The 22,741-nt window shown below is 32.5% G+C and overlaps 1 pseudogene; it reads right to left on the minus strand.

Moving 5' to 3' along the window:
• Positions 1 to 467: 467 nt before the first annotated feature.
• LOC149537072 (uracil-DNA glycosylase, mitochondrial-like) lies at positions 468 to 14,166 on the minus strand (annotated as a pseudogene).
• Positions 14,167 to 22,741: the final 8,575 nt, after the last annotated feature.

A 22,741-nucleotide genomic window follows, 5' to 3' on the forward strand; every position in this document is an offset into this window, starting at 1 on the left:
ATTTTTGTGAACCCAACTTTTAAAAGCTATAACTTTTGCACCATTGCTAGGATTGGCTATTAACCACTTTTTGAAATTCTTAGCTTTTGGTCTACACACTCAAATTAGTGTAACCACACATCCATCACAATTTTGGGCTTCATCCAAGAATGTTTAGGACTTCAATAATAAGCATGAAGTTTTTATACCAAATTGAAAACTAAAAATCCATAATAAATTTAGGAATACCCATGATATGACCCTGAGCCTCCATTGGTAGGATGATATATCCAAGATGAACATCCACCTCTAAAATACTCCTCTTCATTACCGCCTCCCTATGCATGCTCCTTCCTCTTTTAACTCAATGTGGACTCTACTCCTTGTGCTACGAGTTCCTCTTAAACATGGCTATTTCTTTCAATTACTTGCAAGCTATTCTATCCTCAAGCCATGATCTTCTTTCTTACTAAAAGATCTTTATGGCTTTAGCTGGCAGTTTCTCTATTGCTCACTACCTTATTTATTGGCATGAGCTCCTTGTAAAAATGTGGGTTTTCTTGATGTGCTCACATAGTGAGTGCAATATTAACCAAAAGAACACCTTGCATAGCCCATCTCTCCAAGTTTCCATGTGAGGGGTTGGATCTCTTTTAAATATATTTACTAAGCTTGGAGGTATTTTGATACCATTTGGAATAGAGAAACAAAGCCCCATTGCTTGGCCTGGACCATAGTAAGGATCTTGATCAATAATGACAACCTTCACTTTGTCAAATGGGCATGAGTTTAGGGTATTGAATACAAGGGCAGGATGTAGATAAATAGGAATACTTCCTCTAGATTCCCATATCACAAATTCTAAAAACTTCTGCATGTATCTTTTTTTAAAAATCCACTTGGAAGTGCATCCAACCAGGACTCTTCAAAAATAAGATCTTCTAGCTTTGGAAAGGGCATTCCTTTTGTCTTAGCATCTATAACTCTCTCTTCACAAATCTTGCATGTGCACTTGGCTCTCACTAGTTATTTGCTCATTTCTATTCATATAATTTTCTCAGAATTCAATTGCAGTTGAGCACTGGCAGTAGCTTCTTCTAATTTTTGGCTATCATTATCTCCAAAAGTGGAAGAGGAATAAGATTGGACTCCTACCTCATCATTGTGTGAAGCATGGAGGATTTTGTCTTTGCTGAAAGAGTTTGCTCATACAATGTCTGATGTAGCCTGAAGAGCACATAATATGAATCATTGCCATAGAAAAACATAGCATCCTTTTGTGCTTTGTTGCTTGAACTAGATGGTACATGATTTTGAAAAAGGTTTGGCCATTAGGTACCCCATCCTTTCTCCAGAATTCATTATTAAGAAATTCACTCCTCATTTTATTAATCTGGCACAAATTAGTTGGGCCCCGAAGTGGGTCCGGCTAAAAACAAATTTTGTTCCCAAAAAACTAAATCCTCAAACTTTCCCATTAACCTTTCAATATTCACTAGAAATGATTTTGAGCATTCATTTATCTTTGAAAACTCATTTTACCACTTATCTGCAAACTGTGAATTTGGTGTCAGGAGATCCCTTAAATGGCCTTAAAAACTGATCTAAACACCTAAACAGGCCCTAAGATTGAATGCATTGATTCTCTGTTCCACATACTCCTACCCTTTCGAATCTCATCTCATGAAAAATTTGAGGTCAAAAGATATTTGCTTTCAATTGATCTCTCAAAACTGCCTACAAGTAAACATGTCTGAAAGCAATAAATTGCGTCCAGAATTAGCTTAAAAAACTAGGCAAACTGACACTTGGGAGAATGAAAATTGGGGCATTGGTTTTCTATCATGAGGATATTATAAATCTATGATTTGGGCTCATGAAAAATAACTGGGCACAAATGGCGAGCAGTCAAAGTGAGCTACTTAGAATTGCAGACTGGAAAGAATGATAAGAAATTAATTTTTGCAAATGGAATTAACCTGGGAAAGTATGCAAATGGATTCATCATGACTTAAAAACTGACACACTTAAAGTATTTTTGGAGGACAACACAAGGGTACAATCCATTTGATCTTACCGATCATGGATCTCAAGTTATAACATCACGAATAGGGGTTCCAATCAATCTACATTTTATGACACCAGTGAAAGTTAGAAATTCTATTTGTAATCGCATTTGAAAATTGAGCAAATGGATTTTTCATGAGCTGAAACTTGAAACATAAAAATTCTTTGACATCTATAATGTAACGCAAAAATAATTTTAGTATTTTGGTCAATTAGGTCAAAGTTATAGCACGTCAAATAGGGCCTCCCAAAATTTAGAATTAATTGCAAAAGCATGACAACAGTATCTGACCAACTTTGAGGGATTCAAAACCTAGGCAAATGGACTCAAAATGACTCAAAATATGAAATATAGGCTCTTAGGTATGGACATTAGACACTCCAAAAGCGGTGAGTCATGAAACATTTTTGGGTGCGAGATATTTAGATGCAAAGATGACCTCCTGTCATTGTTTGACACTTCGGTGAAAATGCAAATTTGAAACTAGCTCAAAATAGGACTTCGTCAAATGACTTAGAATGTCAATTTACCAACATGGAACAAGTTTTTTGGCTGAATGAAAGGTGCTTGAAGCATTGAACACCTCTTAGGCCTCAAACCGATAGCCAGGTACAAATGCATTTAAAAGCATTTATAGGGCTCAATTACTTCAATGGTGCTCAAAATTTGGGCTCCAATTTTGAGTGCCAACACCACCATTCTACTTTTCTTTATTCACTTCACCTCTAATAGCTTGTTCACCCTTCAAGAATTCATCCCCTTAAGCCTTCTTGCTTTGCATGCCAAAATCCAGACTCTTTCCTTGGGCCACCATATGAAACAACACCCTAAACCTCTTGTCTTCCTTGGGTTCTTGTACATGCCAACTATTTCATCTAGCCTTTCATCCCTTATAAAGAGAATATAGATATTTTATCACTTTATCTCGATCATCCATTTCATGGTTAGGTAGGATTCATTGAATCTAACCATATTTCTATTTTTCTCTCTCTAGAAACTTTCATAAGAATCCTCTTTGATTTCATCTTAAAATGGTTTACCTTGAATTATGTGCCACTAGCTCATCAAGTTTACATTCCACATAGTTCACACAATCTAGGAAATCAACCTTGTCAGCTAAGATTCATTGAAGTCACAATCCAGCTCATAATGTTGTCACTTGGTATTAAATTACATCCTAATGCTTGACACATACTGTCTTTCTTGACATCCACTAGACAAACACTAAGCACATACAAAAGTTCATTGATGTTTGACATCAACTAAACTTCACTCAGCTTTCACTTAGTTCAACTTATCTCAACATTGTCTAAAATTCACTCAGCATACACTAAAATTCAACATTACTAACATTTCTTGGCACCTACTACATAGATTGTGAAGCTTATCATACTTCATTTTGTTTACTTGTTCCTCTAGACTTAATCAGTGTATACATCCTTTGCAACCGTAAGTAGATAATTAATCCATTATATCATCACTACCTTAACTGATCTTTATACTTCTTTTACATATCATAACTCAACCTTTCCTCTAGGTTGTCTTGTTACCTCATTTGATCAAATCATCTTCATCAATCAAACAAATGATAGTATGTTGATCAACTAAGAAATTGTCTCTCCAATAGATAGTAGGTTTGACATCAGTGTCAAAACAATGATTTAAACACATTCTCATACTTCTATCAATCTTTGATCAACATAATGTTAATTTAATCTTTGGTATTTGTAGCATACTAGGTTTTATAGCACTATAGCTATTACTCTCTCTCTTTCATTATACTTTATACAATTTTCTTGTATACTTATCCCCCTTTGGCATCAATGAAAAAGGTATCAAAATTTATTTACATTTCAAAACTTAGTTCATTACCTCCCTACTAGACCGATAAATGAGAAACACATTCTCCAAAGCTATATGTCATACTCTTTGTGGTCTTCTCCCATGAATCCTTTACTCCTTTTGAAATGCTGAGTAGAGCACAGAATCCATAAGATAAAATCTCCATTGCACTCCAATATGAGTAAACAAAACTGACAAACATTCCTCCAACTGAAATTCAATCATTCTTTATTTAATAGATAGGTGTTCTCTCAGAAGTGAGAACCTCTTTGTAATCCTTGTCTTCCTATCTTCCAATAAACTTATTTCATCATATGCCTTGCTAACTTGAGATTCAATTGATTCAATCATTACACCAAGTTGACATACTTCATCTTCTAGTGCTTTTACTTCTACTTTTTTCTTCTTGAGCTCATCATCAATGTCTTTTAACAAAATAAAAGACATTTCACACTTCACATACATGGTTTTTTCCTTCAAGCTCACATTTTCTTAATGCCTTGATACAACTATTGGAAATTAATAAATCATTTATGATGCTTTAGCAGATAGTATCAAATATCTATGCATCATGCTTGGCATGAGCTTCTGCTATTGTAACCTTTGAAAAACTTGTGAATTCAACATCAAATGTTTGAATCATATCCATTTCCCTATCTTTAGGGTCAAAATCAAGTGACTTCATAATCAAAGCTCCTTATATCTTCGCAGTCACTTCCATGAATGTTTTTTGTAAACCCTTCACCTATTTGTTCTTGCTAATAATTTTTCTAAGTGATGATATCAATTTTGATTGATCATGATCATCTAAGACTATGATTGTTGCAAGGGTAAGAGTAGTGCTAGGTACACTTGCTTCTCTCTTATTTTTGTGTTCTTCTTCTTTTACCTTCTTCTCTTCATCTATCTTTTCTTCTTCTTCTTTTCTCTTCTTCTCTTCTTCTTTCTTCTTTCTCTCCTCTTCTTCTTCTCTCTTCTTATTTTCTTCCTCTTCTCTTTTCTTCTTTTCTAACTTTTCTTTCCTTTCCTCTTCTCTTTTATTTTCCTTTTCTTCTTCTTTCTTCCTTTTCTTTTCCTCTTCTCTCCTCTACTTTTCTTCCCCCTCCCTTTTCTTCTTTTCTATCTCTTCCTTTATTTTATTTTCTTCCTCTTGTTTCCTCTTTTTCTCTTCTTCTTTCAAATTTCTTTCCTCTTCTCTTTGCTTCTTTTGGGTTTCTTCTTTTTCTTCTTCCTCCTTTCTTCTTTTTTTCTTTTCTTTTCTTTGTCTTTTCTTTTTTATTTTCTTTAGCTTTTCTTTTCCTTTCCTCATTCTCGTCATCTAAGATGGCATCATAAACAATACTTGCAACATTGTTTGACCCAAGAGCCTTGAAACAATCCTCCATAACATTCACTATTACTTTTGTTTCACCAATTTGCATTGTGTTAGGCCCAATTGAGATCTTCAATGATAGACCTTCCATCTTCGTGTTCTTAACTTCTTCAAATATTGTTGTTGAAGTAGTCTATTCAACATGTATAGGTATTTCTCCCAATGTCTTTGCACTTCTTTTTCAGATGTTAGGGATAGATGGCACATACCTAATGATGGCTACCTTAGTTTCTTTGTTGATCTCTTCATTGTAGCCTCCCATTAAAAGAATTTATCTTATTTTATTTCTTAACAAAGGTTTAATACCTTTAATAATATTGACTAAGTCATCATCTCTATTAAATTTGCAAATTTTTATGATCATATTTTCCCTTATTTTCTTATCCTCATCTATAACTCTTCTTCTTCTATTTAATAATTTGGTATACAAGTCCTCTATTATATATCATTCTACATCTTCAAACCTTTTATTCTTCAAAATCATATTTCTTACCACTACATTCTCTAATTTTTTGTTAGCCCGAGTTAACACTCCTTTCATAATGGTATTATACTTTTCTAATTTTATGTGCTCTATTTTGATATAGTCTAATTCAAATGTTACTAGAGTTAGATGAGATCTTTAAACTATATTTTTTGAATTTATGTCATGTTCAATCATACTATTATCCTTCTTTAAACTCAATTTCAGTTCAAAAATATTTAATTCATGTATCAAAATTTCATTTTCATTCTTATGTGTTTCTACATCATTAGTATCATTATTCTACTCTTTTTATTCTTTTCTAGATTCTAGATAGTACATCATTTATTTTAGTTTTCCAATGTAATCTTTAGCATTTCCATACCATTATTTTAGGTTGTCTCTTTCTTTTGTAAGAAGACAAATTTTCTCAAGGGATGCTTCATGATTCCTCTTCAACTATTCCATATCCATGGGGATCTTACTCAATTTGTTAAGTGTCTTCAAAGTAACTGGGTCACACACATAGTCCCAAAAAAGAAAATGTTTGTTGCACTATGGTTTGTAGTAGTGGTCAACTCTACAACTCTTGTAATCTCAAGTGGGCAAAATGCAATCCTAGTGTACAAAGGTTTTGACATAGTATGATAATTTAATCAATCAAGAGTTGCCAAGGAGATTTGATAGCCCAACAAGAGACCACATGTGGAGATTTCTTCTACAAGAACATTCATATATTAGTTTTTTATCTATGACAAAAATGGCTAATACCACTTGACATTCCATCCACATGATTTACCCAATAAAGAGAGTGTCCACTATGGTTAAATCTTTCTAAAAAGAAAGTCTCACAACATGGACCACATGGGGAATTCATTTATATTCAAGGGTTCCAAGTTTCTAATACTCCCAAAGGGAACAAAGCATAATCCTCTATCCTCTTCATTTCACAAAAATACAACAAATAGATTAATTAACATGCTAATTGTCAATACCAACTCAACAAAATCTATCTACTTAGAATGATTTCTATTTCTCTCAAGAGAGAACATATTGTTAGTTGCCAAAGAATTGAAAATGTTTGAACCTATAGTTGATCATCACCTTCCCTACCTAAAAGTGGTTTCATCATCAAGAAGAGCTTGAAGCCCACTCTCTAAAGATCAATAGATAGTGTTCATAGGGCCTAATTACTACATGTAATAGATATGTGAGAAAATAAATCTATGTTCATTCTTTTAGAGAAGGAATTGAAATGAGATACATAAAGGCAAGAAATCACTCAAGTAAGACACACGAGAAGTTCATTTTAATGGAAGGAAATCAAACATTATAGAGCTTTAAATACAATACCCATTAATCCATGCAATGTGCTTAGTAGATTTCACATCATTTTTGTTTAGCTTTCCATACAAACAAGCCATGAACTCTCCAACAAGCAAGACAAGAAAAAAATTAAACAAGAAATGTATTATATACTCAACTTATGCAAACCCTAAGGTTAGATCTGAAAATCAATTGTTAGGATCAATAATAACAGAAAATAAGTGAAATGTCAACTCATATCATGCAGTGAACCATGTGAAAAATAAGTGCAAGCTAGTCATTAAATGCCCTTTTTTTCATTTTGATTTTTGACCTAGTCAACAAGATTGGACCTATATGACATGAATTTAGATCCCAAGCCATAAATGAAAAAAAAAAGACCCCTATTCAAAAACAAAGAGCTTTCTAAAATTGTCATAATTTTAAAAAAATATTTTCATTTGTGCCCTATTGAGCTATTTTGCCAAAATAGGCTAGTTCTCATAAATTGACCAAATGAGCTATAATATTGTATCCAAATTTAAAACACAAATAATGGACCCCTTGTAGAATTTAAAGGCCTTTCTGAAATTTTTTTGATTTACACTAAAAAATATTTTTTTATGAAAAAAAAGAAAATATTATAAAAAATCCACAACACCTCAAAAAATTATAAATTGTTTACTGAAGCTTCTCTAATATGTCGACAACCTGCAAAAATAAATTTAGACAAAACCTCTAAGTCATTTGGTAGATATAATCAAATCTTTGAAAATCTAGGGTTTTAATCTCCAAACAAATCTGCACAAGGGGATTACCTCCAAAAATAACCAAAACCAACATGTAAAGGTGGGTTGCCCCATGGTGGGTGCCAAAAATGTTAGCTAAAATATTGACACACTTCTATGAATTATTATATCCAAGATTACTCAAGAATGAGGTTTGAAATGGTGACTTATAGCTCTCTATTCATGGAGTACAAGGTTTTATAATGGAGGCTCTTAGTTTAGACCTAGTTTGTGCTAATACAAGTACACCATAAAATGAGAGATTCAAAGAGGAAAATCAAGAGTGCTAGTCTCCATTATCATCAAATATGCATGCAAATAAAAATGCAAGCTATTCTACATGATAACAATGCATGGAAGAAAATTAATATATGAAAAAAAATGAAAATGCAAGATTATTCTATAGAAGGAAATATAATGCTAATCTAACATGCAAGTGCAAGAGTAATCTAAATGGATTGCATTGGATGGATGCATAAGAGAAGAAGACAAGAAAATAGATGTTACAATGGCCAATCTCAAGTGCTCAAGCTCTCCTCCAAAATCACTCTCCAAACCTATAGAACAACAAGAAAATCTTGATCTCTGAAAATGAGAAGGAGAGGGCTCCTTATAAAGGAAAGTTTGGCAAGGAATGCATCCTTAATAGAAATGTGGGACAAATCCCTAAAAATGGAAGTGCGAGAAAAATATCCACAACTTAGAAGTATGTGCTAAAAAAGAATCCTTTTTTCTTCTTCTCATTTTTCATCAAAAATAGAGTTTTAAGTGGGGATTGATTTATTTAATTAAAAGAGGTATATTCATTTAATTAAAAGAGAGATTTTAATTAAATAAGATATAATTATTTAATTAAAAGAGATATTTTATTGTAATTAAATAAGATTATTTTATTTATTTAAAAGGGATTTTTTTAATTAAATAAGATTAAATTACTGAAATGATCAAACCTTAAGAAATGTTGAAATTATTGAATTAATTATTATTTGATCAAGAAAATTGATTTGAATTGAAAATATTCTAAGGCATTGATTCAAGAAATTTTAAATTGATTCCATGATAAGATAAATTGAAGAATGGGGGCCTGTAGCCTAGGTGACCATTTTAGGAGGCATATAAGAGTAAGTATTAGAAATATCTTGGATTGTGTAGTTGTTGAAACACATAAGGAACCTGAGCATGTTGAGAACTTGGTGATAAGAAGAATTTTTCTGAATGAGCAAATTGGTGAAGAATCTCTTTTGGGAAGAAGTGGTTTCAAGCTAAGTGTAAGATCACTAAAAAATATTACTATTAGAAATTGATAATATTGTGAGGGTGAGTGAATCAATATTCTAAAAAAATTTACCCACAACTAGATATTATTAGTTACATTACAACATGCATATGAAAATAAACCAATAATGTTGAATAGTAAAAAAGCCATAATTAGAGAGAACTCATAACATCATTATTTTTTAACTAGGAAAACCTTGGCCAAGAGAAAACCTCAATGGGGACGGCACCATATAATGGTCCACTAAACAAAAGAATCTTGCTAAGGATATTAACCTTGTTAGGAGTCTATGAACTACATATAGTATCTTAGTCTTTGTTAGAGCATTAGGCCCTACTAAAAGACTAATCATATTAGGATTTTATTCAATCCTATTAGGATTTAGTATCATAATTACAACTATATGGAAGAAGATCCCATCGCCCTAACATGTAATTATACAATATAGTGTTTCTATACAAAGAAGATATATTAAAAACCTCTTTATTGTTGACTGTCTCACTTTGCATAGCCCGATCTGACATTAGAATTCACATTAAAAAATCTCATATAACTCTACATGTCATATACATAGTTTCATAGACATCATATACACCACATTCTAATATATATTACATATCACATGTAACCTTTACTTCGCATAAAGTAATTCTTTATTTATACCATTTCCTTTCATAAAACTCTTATGTAGTCTGCTTGATGAAAATACACAATAAATTGAATTAGGGTAAAAATCTACAATTCCATCCATACAAACATAAGTAATTATTTTGTGGCCAAAATAATTCCTTAACACTTTATACCTATGTTCCTACTGTAGTATGTTTTTTTGTGCACACTACCTTTATTGGTATTCGGCCTATAACTTTGTTGGTACTATCTGTACTTACTTGTAAACTTAGGTACATCCTAATGAAACTCTTATATAATTCCCTTAACTTTGTATGCACCAAATATATCTATATCCTTCTCTATCTCAAAAACATTTTCTATATCAACAATATATTTTATTATTACATCCTAAAATATATGTTTACATAAATGAAAAATCTTATTCATCTTACCTAGCCATATTTCTAAAAATTTCCCCCTTTTTCATTGATGGAAACACATGGGAAAACTGGCTAAGTCCCAAAATGTTATACAAAACAACAATAAGATAAAAAAGAAACTACTCAAAATTGACCTTCAAAAACTTCAAAATTTTATTCATGTCTTGATGGATCATTACATATCATATTTCCATCATTCCTTATCTCTCCTTTTACAATGATTTCTTATATAAATATCTAATCTCCCCTTTGCATATGTATACAGTTTTCTTGCATTCTTCTCCCCCTTTGATATCAATGTCAAAGGTTTCAAAACCTATTTACATGTCAAAAATGTGTTCCATTACCTCTTCTCAAGATGATAAGAAAGATATACAATCACCAAAACTAAATTTAAGGCTCTTCATATCATTCTCCCATGAGTCCTTGACTCCTAAATACTGAGTAGAGTTCACATGCCAAAAGATGAAGTATCTACTGCACTCAGATATAAATATACAAAATTATCAAAACATGTCTTAATAGATAGACATTCCTCCAATCAATGCTCTATTGTTATCAACTTCATATATACATGTTCTCTTAGAAGTGAGAACCTCTTGGTTGTCCTTGATTTCCTATCTTCATGAGACTTATCTTATCATGGGCCTTTCTAACTTATGACTCAATTTCTCTGATCTACTCACTAGGTTGACTAAGCTTCTTTAGCAATGCTTCCACTTCTATGAATTTGGCCTTAAGCTCACTATCAATGTCTTACATGAAGCTAAAAGACATTGCACACTTCACATATAGATCTTTTTCTTCAAGCTAGAACTTCCTTGATGATTTGATACAAGTATGAACAATGAATATGTCATTTCTGATGTTTTGACAAACAATGTCAAACATCTTTACATCATGCTTGGTTTGAGTCTGTGCTACTACAACCTCTAACAAACTTGTGAGTTCAACATTAAATGCTTGAATCACAACTTTTACTCTATCCTCAGGGTTAGGATCTAGTGATTTTACTATCATAACTCCTTGAAACTTTTTAGTAACTTCCATACAACTCTTCTATAAACTCTTTACCTATATTTTCTTACTTATTATCTTACTAAGAGATGATATCAATTCTAATTGATCATCATCATCTCAACCTGTAAGTGTATCTACGGTGAGAGATGTGTTGGATGCACTTGAATCTTCATCCTTATCTTCCTGGTTCTTCCTCTATTCCTCATCCTCCTTCTTCTTCTCATCTTCTTTTCTTCTGATCTCTTCATGCTTCTTCTTCTTTTCCTCTTCTTCTTCTTTCTTTTTCTTCTTTTCTACTTCCTTCTTCTCCTTCTCTTCTTCTTCCTCTTTTCTCTTCTTATCTTCTTCTGCCTTCTTCTTTCCTATTCGTCTTGTCTTCTTCTTCATTTCTCTTCTTCTTGCATTCTTCTTCTTTGCATCTTCTTTTTCCTTCTTCTTTCCTATTCTTCTTGTCTTCTTCTTCCTTTCTCTTCTTCTTGTATTCTTCTTCTTTCCATCTTCTTCTTCCTTATTCTTCTTCTTCTTCTTTCTTTGTCTTCTCCTTTTCTTGCTTCTTTTTCTCTTATTTTTCTTGTTTCTTTTAATATTCAATCCTTTTCTTATTTTTCTATTCTTCTTCTACTTTCTTTCTTCTTCTTTCTTTCATCTTCTTTCATCTTCTTTCATGTTCTTTTCTTTGGCCTCAATCTTCCTCTTATCTTCATCCTAATTAGAACTAGAATAATTTGTGATATTTCAACCAATATTTGGCCCAAGATCATTTAAAGGATCTTCTACATTGTTTATAGTTATACTTTGTAGTGTTAATTTATATCACATCTTTTCCAATGGATATCTACAAAGATAGGTCTTCCATTTGAGTTTCCTTGGCTTCCACTTTTGCTGATGGCGGACTACTTTGTTTAGTAGATACAGGGCTTACTCCCCTCTGGCTTTGTGCTCACTCCCTTTGGTACAGAAGTCATATATTTTACTATGGCCTCTTCTATCTCTTTGTTTACTTTTTTTATAGTTTCCTCCCATAAAAAAATGTGTCATTTTTATTCCTTACCAAGGGCTTAATTCCCTTCAATATGTCTTGCACATCTTCATCATTATCAACTTAGAAATTTTCTTGTTCATGTTTTCTCTAATTTCCTTTTCTTCTCCAATAAATCTTCTTCTATTTATCAATCTATTGTACAAACCCACTCGAATGTGTCTTTGGACATCTTCAAATCTCTTATTCCTTAATATCATATTTCTTACTACTACATTCTCTAACCACATTCTATCCATATTACTATACATGCTATAAAACTTATTGAACTGAATGAAATTATTACCATTTATGATTTGGATGCTCAAGTTCTCTACCTTTTGTTTCCAAGGCTTCTTTCCTATGCTGGTCCTTGTTTTTCCAACTACCTAATTAGTAGGTCTATCCTCTTCATCTAATTCATCATACTCATTTGATTCAACCATTTGTAGTGTCTTTCTCCTCTTTCTAGGGAAGCTAGGTGAAACTACAATGTTGTGTTACCTTTTAGGCTAACTTATCAAAATGACTGAATTTAAGTATTTCTACCGAAAAATCAATTTTGTTCAAACATATGATCTAGATAAATTCATTCTACATAAGATATATATGGTCTTCCACTTTTCTCATTGGAAATGTCTATTAGATGCATGCTTTATACTAGTTTGTATCCAATTACTAAAGAAATAAAATTATTTTAGAAAACTAACATTTCAATAACTCTTACTATTTTTTATGATAGTTTTTTAGTAACAGATAAACACCATTTAATAGAGTTGAAAGTCAAGAATATTCTCATATAGAGTTTATAGTGTTTCAATTAGATATAGTATATTATAATTAAAAAATTCTACAAGAACATATTTAAACACTCAAAAAGATGTTGATTTTGAGAAAGAAAAAATATTAAATTATATAAAAAGTTAAAAGCTATACGATGTTCTAGAGTAGAGATTCTTCTTCAAGAATGCATAATTTTTATTGTGCTTAGAATAGATTTGTTTTCAAAAATGTTGTGGGAGATGAAAACTATTAATTTCAAGTGAGTTTAAATTTGAATCATTATAAAAGAGAAAATATAGATCTAATGTTAATTTTTATATTTGATTGTTCTAGCTATATATGTTATATATAACATAGTCCGAGCTCAAATGGAAATAAGTTTATTTCTATGTAGTTTTGTGGTGGGAACTAAACCCCTAATTTTTAGCTTTTTTAGCAATTGAAAAATCATCTATAAAAATTAGGAAAATATATCAATTCTTGTTCCAAATAATTATTAAAAATTATAATACTAATCTTCACCCATTTCTACACATTTCATTAGTTTACTTCATTTTTAAATTCTAAATAATAATACTAGTTTTATGCCATTGAAGGTGAACAGTTATACTTTTGTTAGACTTTTCCCTTACAAAAGGGTGACATAGGTTTGTGCTTTTACCCCACTAGATAGTTGCTTGGTCATTTTCTTGTTGGGTGATTTAGCCTCTTGTTTCACCTTGGTCAATCTCTCTAATTTTCTCTTAGCTGGAGGAGTAGATAATTTTTCTTCAACAATCTATATTTCCTCTTCATAAGTTTTCTTCAAGGGTTATACAATAGTAGGGTGTACTAGGTGTACTTGAGCAATTGTGGCGGAGGAAGTAGTAGGTATCTATAAAGTAGATCTAGCTACTGTCACTCCCTTTGAAGGTGTTTCAATGGAAATATGAGTAGTTGCCAATACCTTAGATTGTCCATTAGCCTGAACATCTCAAAGGTTATACCCTTTATCTCATTGAATTCATACCTTGTCATTCCTAATTCTCTAAGAATTATCTTCTCAAATTTCTTCTTTATCTATTTTTTGTAGATCTTTCTCTCTAATTCTTTGATATTTTTAGCACAAGTACCCCATCTAGGAGTGTCCTTTCCCTCCGTAGACTCGAGTATGATCTTCGCATATCCTTGAATGATTTCCTCACTCAATTCATAACCCATGGGGTCTATGAACTTTAATCTAGGTATGATTGTCTCCATGCAAGTCACATATGTTTCAAACATGAAACATATGTCCTCCTTGTACTTGTATACTAGTGAGGGTGGTATTTTATACCTCTATTTCATCAGAGATTGAAATTCCCTCATCATTCTACTAATATCTTCCATAATATTTTCTTCTTATTATCTTCTCTAATGGTGTGTCACCAAGATCATGGTGCATTGATTCATGTTATGCCATTCCATATTAGGCATACTAGAGAATTGCTTCATCACTAGGAAGAATAGGTGAATCAATAATGATTCAAAACTAAATACTACATTTCTAGTTTTGATGTAACCCCAATATCATTAAACAACAAATCTAAATTTGACACAAGATAAGTGTTTTAGAATAACCAAGCTCTTCATTAAAAATTATTCTCCAACACTACTTGGCCTCTACAATGAAAAAAAATCTACTTATTACAATTTTAAAACTTATCATATTTGGAAAAATTTTGGGAAAAATAAAAATTAACATTTTTGGTAATTTTAAAAACTTAGCCTATAAATTTTGATTTTTTCCAAGAAAAGCCCCCAACTAAGGCAAGACGAATTGGAAACTAATCAATCAAATAAAAGATCTGATTTTGGATTTATTATAAAAACAAATTTCTAAAAAAATTGGAAAAAAACACTAAAAGCTAATTTTGGAGGTCAAGATGAGTTTTTAGGATCCTGGAAAAATCTCAAAACAACCACCTATTGAGCTAAGCTCCATTGGCAATCCAAATAACTCCTTCTACTACAACTACCTATAAAATTTCAGCCAAAACCCACATCCAAGTCAAAAGTCATGACCCCTGGAAGTAAATCTCGACTAAAACCCACATCTGAGTCAATAGCTTTGACCCTTGGATGCCCTTGCATCAAGTTTTCTTAAGCTTCTCAATGTTATCTAGTAACTATTGTCTCAATATGTCACACATGTTGTGTTGACAATTGGATTTATGTAGTGATGTAATTAATGTCATTAATGACAACACATGATGTAATTAGTTTTAGAAAAACACGGCAATAAAGATAGTTAGTTTTTGGTACTCAGAAAATTGTCTAAGTATGAAATTAGTTTACAACAATACATTGTTTTATATGTAAAATATTTCTGATGTCATATTATGACTAGCAAAGATAGATGAAGAGAGTATACATGTTGATGATGATGTGTATAACCTCAAACATCAGTATAGACAGTATCAAAAGGGTATGTAGGATCATGGTCAACCAAATTATGCTCTTAAGTGGCAATAAAAAATTAGAAAATCAGGGTTATGTCAACTTGATGTGCAATTTTCTACCTGTTATTAACTTTATATCAAAAATTTGAGAGAAAAGGATCTCTATAAAATTGAATCTAGTTTCTAAACTACTAGGACTTATCTCAAAAAAAATAAAAATTGATTAGTCAAAATTTTGAATTTTAATGCAATATTACAAAAAATTTAGAACAAAAATAAGAAGTAGACATATGTTTGACCACCTTAACCAAAATCAAATGATAATATTTTTTAACAATATTATAGATATAAATAGTAGACTCATGCTTGGATGTGGCACATATTTTTGGGTTTTTTTATTCTAAATAAATAATATATAATTTATTTTTGACTTTAATATTTTTGGAATAAAAAGACTCATGTCTGACCATCTTAACTAATTAAAAACTCTAAAAAATTCAATTTTTTATTGTTTTTCCTTATAGTAGAAGAAACATAGACTGTGATGCATCTTTTGGATTTAAAAAATATTGTACTATTTGAAAGTTATAGTTATTTTTCAAGTAGTGTGTCAATCAACACTTTATACATAACTCTATTAGAAAATGAGCAATAATTACTTACTAAACTCATAATTTGACAAACCTTACATTTATGGAAAGATAAGAACATTCTTAAGAAACTATTTTCATTTCATCAAATTTTGGTAAAAAAAAAAGTCATCAGGTACATGTTTGAAGTAAAAATCACATAAAAATAGACCAAAAGGACATTTTTAGGATGTTTTTAAAGTTGGCCATATAGGTTTGGGATCAAAAGATATAGTAGACCTTATAAATATATTAATTTTTTTTATTTAGTATCATTGTGGTTGGAAAAAAAGTTGGAATAGATTTTGGAATGGTTTGAGATATTTTAAAACTACAAAGTTTTCAGATCACCACTTTTTGGCACACCATGATCCTGCACATACTCGAAAAGAGATATTCAAGATTTACTAGTGAAATAGAACAATGAAACTAAAGTGAAAGGAATTATTTTTTTAACAAAATAATTATTTGATGAATTAGGGCCAACATCCTATATGTTTGCTCTAAGTTGAAAAGGTATATTGTGGTCTTAGCTAACCTAGAAATTTTTTTTGAAAAGGCATGGTATTTATGCAAAGAAATCTTGCGAAGTCATTAGTGATGTGAAGTGATGTGCAATTTTAATATGAGAGGTGATATACAAACTTTTTGTGAAGCGATATATGTGAAGTTTTTGTGAGCTTGATTTCATGATCTAAGATCGAGCTGAACTCAGATCAACTAAGAAGGAAGGTACAACATCTATAAACTTGAGGATTAATTACTTATTTGGGAAATGAGCTCTTCTTGTAATTAGAAGTACATGTTTGAGGAGTGAGCTCGTCTTGCATCCATTGTACTACAACTCCTAATAGGGTTGGAATCTTCTAATATGGATTCAAAGTCTCCTAACATGGACTCTCTATACTAAATTTTCTCATTGACTCCTAATAGGGTTCATCCTCTCACAAGGAACATATATTCTAGTATATTATCTAGTGGGTATCATCCCCACTGGGGTTTTCCCTTGTCCATGGTTTCTTTAGTTAACAAAGTATGGTGTTATGAGTTCTCTTTATGTATGGTTATTATTATTGTTCAACATTATTTTTTTACTTTCCTATGCATGGTTCAAAGTAACTAATAATATCCAATTGGTGACAAAAGTTTGTAGAATACTAATTTACCCATCCCCACACACACAAGTATTCCCTATTTATAACAATTGGTATTAGAGCACAGTTATGTAGAAGAGGCTTAACAAATTGAGTAAGATCCCTATGGATATGGAATAGTTGATGAAGAATCTCAAAGATTCACTTGAACAAATTAATCTCCTTACTAAAGAAAGAGATAAGCTTATATATATATATATATATATATATATATATATATATATATATATATATATGAAGACTCCAAAGTATACATCGGATAATTGAAGAACAAGCTTGAACATCCCAAATCCAAGCCTAAATCTACTGGATCTACTATTGATGATGAATATTAAAAACTAAAAATAGAGTACAAAATCTTGAAGCTTGAATTGAATATTATGAACTTAAAGTTGAGTTTGGAGAGTGATCCTAGAAAAATTGAATTTGATTTGCAGATTGAAAATTTAGATCTTAGATAAATTCTAGAAAAGAAGACATATGAATTAAAAACATTGAATGAAGATAATGAAGAACTTCATAAGTAGAACACTATTATGAAAGGTGAACTAACTAAGTGCAATAAACAACTTGAAAATATTTACACTAGTAGAGAAAAGCTTGATGAATCAATGTCAATACAAAGACCTACCTATGATAAGACTGGTCTTGGTTATCTATTTAACATGTTTGCAAAGAAACCTAAAAGTAAATCAAATCCAAAAGAGAAAGATAAATCTAATGATAAGATTGAATCCAGTCAATCTTCTAATAAATTCAAAGACGTTGGACAAGAGAAGGTAACTGAGAAATTGGATGAACCTAAGCAACTAGAATATCATAAGGAAACCAAGTATGAATTTAGAGGTGAATTTTTTCCATGTAATGAAATAGGTCATATGAAAAGAGGTTGTACAAATAAATCATTTAATCATGTTATGAAATTTTATTGTCATAATTGTCATGGTATTGGTCAAATGCAATTGATTGTAGGAAACATAAATATAATAGTGATAGAAGAAATAGTAGAATGTGTAGAAACACTAACCCTATAGATAGAATAAGATCTAATGAAAGGATTTCAAGAGAAAGTAGACCATATGAAGAAAGGAACTATATTGTTTGTTATAAATGTAACAACTTTAGACAGATATCCTAAAATTGTCAAGTTCCTATTGATCAATAGAATCCTAGAAGTAGAACCCTAGTATGTCAGTTATGCAACAACTCCAAACATTCAAAAAAGTACTACAAAATGGATATAAACAATAATGGAAGGAACTTTGGATATGACAGAAGAAATCATAGAAGAAACTTTGGAAATAGAAGCAACAATGGGAGGAACTTCAGAAATGGTAGAAGGAATCATGAGAGTAACTCCTGAACTAAGAAAGATAATGAAGAAAAAGCACATGCAGTTAATGAACTTCGAGAAGAAATATTGGGCATTCATTTTGCATGAGGTCAATGACAGGAATGCATAGTGTAATTTCTCTCTTGAAAAGAAAATCTTTTTAAGGATCCACTCCAAGGTTCAATGCTTGTCTTGCGACGTACCAAAATCCACTCAGTAGAAGATAAATGTGAATGTTCATGAGGAGGCCTTTCCTAGTTCCAAAAACTCTTTTACCTTAGAATCAAGTAAAAACTATTCACTATCTCTAAATATCACACCAAACGAACAATGTTTTTGTATTTTCTATTTTTCAATGAATGTAACTCTAACAATGCACCTACTATGAGGTCCTATTCTAATGGGGGTTTAGCAAAGAAAATAATGAAACTAAAAGAAAATAACATGAAATCAAATAACTTGAAATTGAAATTCCTAAATGGACATAAGCTATAGAACACAACATGCTGTGAGTTAAACCTTCAAAGAAATTGGTAGGAAACCAATGAAAACTGGAGCAGTGCTTCCTAGAATCCACTGATGCAATCATCGGTGAGAATCTTTAACAAATCAAATAATGTTTCACTCTTTATCAAATTGAAAGGCCACGAAAAGTGCACTCATGCAAGACAAAAAGCTATGTAGACACAATCGGGTAATCTCTTCTCAAGCTCGTTACGTCAATGGAATTCATATATCTGTAGCAAACACCAGAACTAAAAGATCGCACAACTAGAAACAATGCAATAAACCTTTGGCTCAATCAAAATCTCATGAATAAATCCACAAAACAATGACACATTTAGGCAAGAATAACTACACTTCGAATGCTAGCACCAAAAGCATAATTTTATTGCATAATAACGGTGGCCCTTGTTACATTTTACAATGGGATATTTATAAGAAATTGTCTCCTCAATTTGTGTTGAGAGTGAGACATATCTTGATGCAATAAAATGCTTTTAAAACATTAAAACAAACTAAATATATACAAACTGGTAATCTAACTAGTACTTAGAGGGACTCCATCCATATTTTATTCATTAGTTGGATGCATGAGCCCTTTACATGTCAAAAATAATGAAAGCATGAGAGAGAAAGTAGGAGAAAGCCATCGATCGAAGTAGAAGTGCATGGAGACACCAAAAATAGAAGCTAGCCCTTCACTTGATGTGTGTCAGAGTTAACTTGCCATCAAAATGCATTTCCAATGCATGAAAAGTTCTATTTTTGAAATTGGCAATCAACTATCGGTGCACCTTTGAATTGCGAAGCTGTGGACCTTGACTGAGTCAAAAATCTCAAAAAATTTCTAAGTGTCAAAATTGAAATTTTGGCATCTAGGTTTTTTTCATCTTCATCCTAAAGATATGTTTGGATATTTGCCCTCAAATTTCTCTATAATCTAAGTAATCTTAGTAGCATTGGGAAGATCCAAAGCCTCATACTTATCTTTCACCTTATGTCTATAGTTGTCCACCTCAATTTGAGATTCTGCAAAATCCCCAAGTTTGGTATCCAACTCTAACAATGCTTCTTCTATTCTGAAGGCTTGTCTGATGTCTTCATCACTGGATGCTTCCTCTAAAGTCTTTCTAAATTTTTCTAAGACTACCTCAACTAGTAAAAGCTTCTCTCATTCTTCATCTTCAAAAATATCCAAGCATTCATCACTATATAACTTTTCTGCTTCCAAAATTCGCTCTCAAGCTTGGTCCTTGAGCCTATGTATCAAATAATGCAATGTTTCGATCACTTTGTTTTCCTCTGCAATCTTTTCTATCCAATCATCTATCATGTCTAGCTCTTCACCAGTATATACATCAATCAAAATGTAGTACCTTTATCCTTTTATGGCCTATAGAATTTGCAAATCCTTGCTTCAAACTTGTACCTCATCCATAATGCTGAAGTCCTACCTCAAAATTGCCATGATCTTATCAACATTGTCTTGTGTAGGATGCAATAATTTTAGAGTTCTTTTAATTACAGTGATACCCCTATCCTCAAGGTTGTCTCACCAATCTGGACAAGCTCTCAAAAAATGGATTGAGTCGTACACCTTCCCCTTCTTTAAGAATGGTAGTCAAAGTCTCCTTGGGGCATTCAGAATCAAGAGGACCAATAACTTCAGCTATATATCCTTTCAAGATCTCAACTTGCCTTCGAAGTGCTTTGATTTCAATCTCATCACGTTCCATATGGTTAAGAACCTCTTTGAATCCCATAGTCATCATTTATCGAGAAGTATCCCGTGTAGGTTTCCCTAATATGATATCCTTTAATTCATAGTCCTAAAGGCTAACAACTTCTTCATCTGTACCTTTCAGGGGATGAGCCACTTATGCAAATAAGTCTTGATTTTGAGTAGTGGTAATGAATGTAAATGGTGTTGCATCCTATAATGGAGAGTTAGGCTTGTTCAAAATCTCTGCAATGTCACAAATATCATCCTCTGAAGCAAGGAATTGATGCTTAGTACTTATCATTATTTCCTTTCGGAACCATCTTAGGATATGTCTTTCTTTAACCTTGGCTCTAGATGATGAAGGGATGTGTTCAACTACCTCCTTCCCTCTATCACTTTTTCTTGGAGTTTCCTATTGAGAGGGTCCTTCTTCTATAGTCTCAGTTTCTATAGATCTAGTAGTTTGATCCTCAACATCATGGGAAGGCTATTGTATACATTCCATTACCTGTGTCTCTTTTGGTGCCTCATTAGTAGTCCTTGGTTTTGGTTCTCCTTGTAATGATGATCCTTTCTAAACATGTTCCCTTGAACTCAAAGGTGGAGGTGTCATTGAAACCTTATCTACAATCATAGCTTGAGGTGAAGATGGGGGTGTTGGATGAGGACCTTGTGTCTCAGGTGGCATCTGCATCCAATCTTGTTGTTGAGATTCACTTGTAGGAGTATCTCTAATCTTATCTCCAACCAATTCTATACCCACTGGCATGAAATCGAAATCTGTAATGGAGAGAATATCATCACCTAGCTCTCTTTACTCATTCACCCATCGTTGTACTTCATCTTCTGAAGAAGAGAGTTCTACCATTTCAGCTTGGGTGGGTGGTGGGGTATTTGTGACATTCTTCTTTCTTTCCAATTTTGTGGCTTTGGAAAAATGAGTTCTCCCTTGTAAAGGCACTTTTTCTTCCTCCCTCTAACTCTGTTTCATCCTCATCTAATTCTTCCTTAGGAATGGTTTCAAGAACAGATGGATTAGGCACTAATCTTTTACGAACTCTTTTCCTCTTGTTCATTCTAACCTTGCCCCTCCTTTGCTTCTGTGGAACCATAGGAGAAGCAGGTTCTTCATGCATCAAATGAATGGATGTCTCTGAAATCTCTCCTTCTTCTTGTTGGCTTGACAAAATTAGAGGTAATGGAAAATCAACTAGGATATGAGAAATTGCAGGGTCTTGAGGGTCTTGGGAAGTAGATTCATGGTGCTACACAGGGGCCTATTCTCCAACATGCTCTATCTGGATCCTCTGAGGAGAGGCTCTCTTCCTCTTTTCTTTCTTCTTCTCTGAAGGATGGTAATATCCCACTACACGGTTAAGCTGGTAGATTGTTTCTGGCTTGATAGGAGATTGGAGCGCAAAGATAGGAACTATGACCTTCCTCCCCTTTACCCTTTTCGGGTGAGCATGTACATGGAATATCACTATGTCCAAAATCAAATCAAGTGGAAAGGGTTTCTTGATCCAACTCTTTGTCATTCTAATGACATGTCTTGCTCGATGATTAATATCATCTCCTTCCTCCCTCTCATCTTCTTGATTCAGAATGGGCCTCTCACCAACCTTATCTATATTGAATAAGGGATCCAGTAGCTCTTGTGAATCTTGTAGCCTTATCTCATTCGAGATGGTCAAATGGAGAGCCTTCTCTGCTAAATATAAAGTTGATGTAACACCCCAACCTTGCTTCCAAACCCCAAGCTCTCTCTCAGGGCTACCTTAGGTCATTCACTAGACCCACTAGGGCTTCTTCACACCCTATAATTACTAGGACCTTGCTCAAGAGATCCTAATCCTTCAGTTGGGGGTACACCAACAAAGTAACATCAAATTTCTTACTAGCCGGCTCCAGTCCGCTATTAACCCTCAAGTCCACCTATAGCTCCAAGGGTACCAGTTCTTCATCTAGGGTTTTTTTAGACTCCTTCTAACATCCATGACCCTAAAAAATGC

Source organism: Cupressus sempervirens, chromosome 10 (assembly GCF_028749045.1).
Source record: "Cupressus sempervirens isolate cs-2001-9-10 chromosome 10, ASM2874904v1, whole genome shotgun sequence".
Classification (NCBI taxonomy): domain Eukaryota; kingdom Viridiplantae; phylum Streptophyta; class Pinopsida; order Cupressales; family Cupressaceae; genus Cupressus; species Cupressus sempervirens.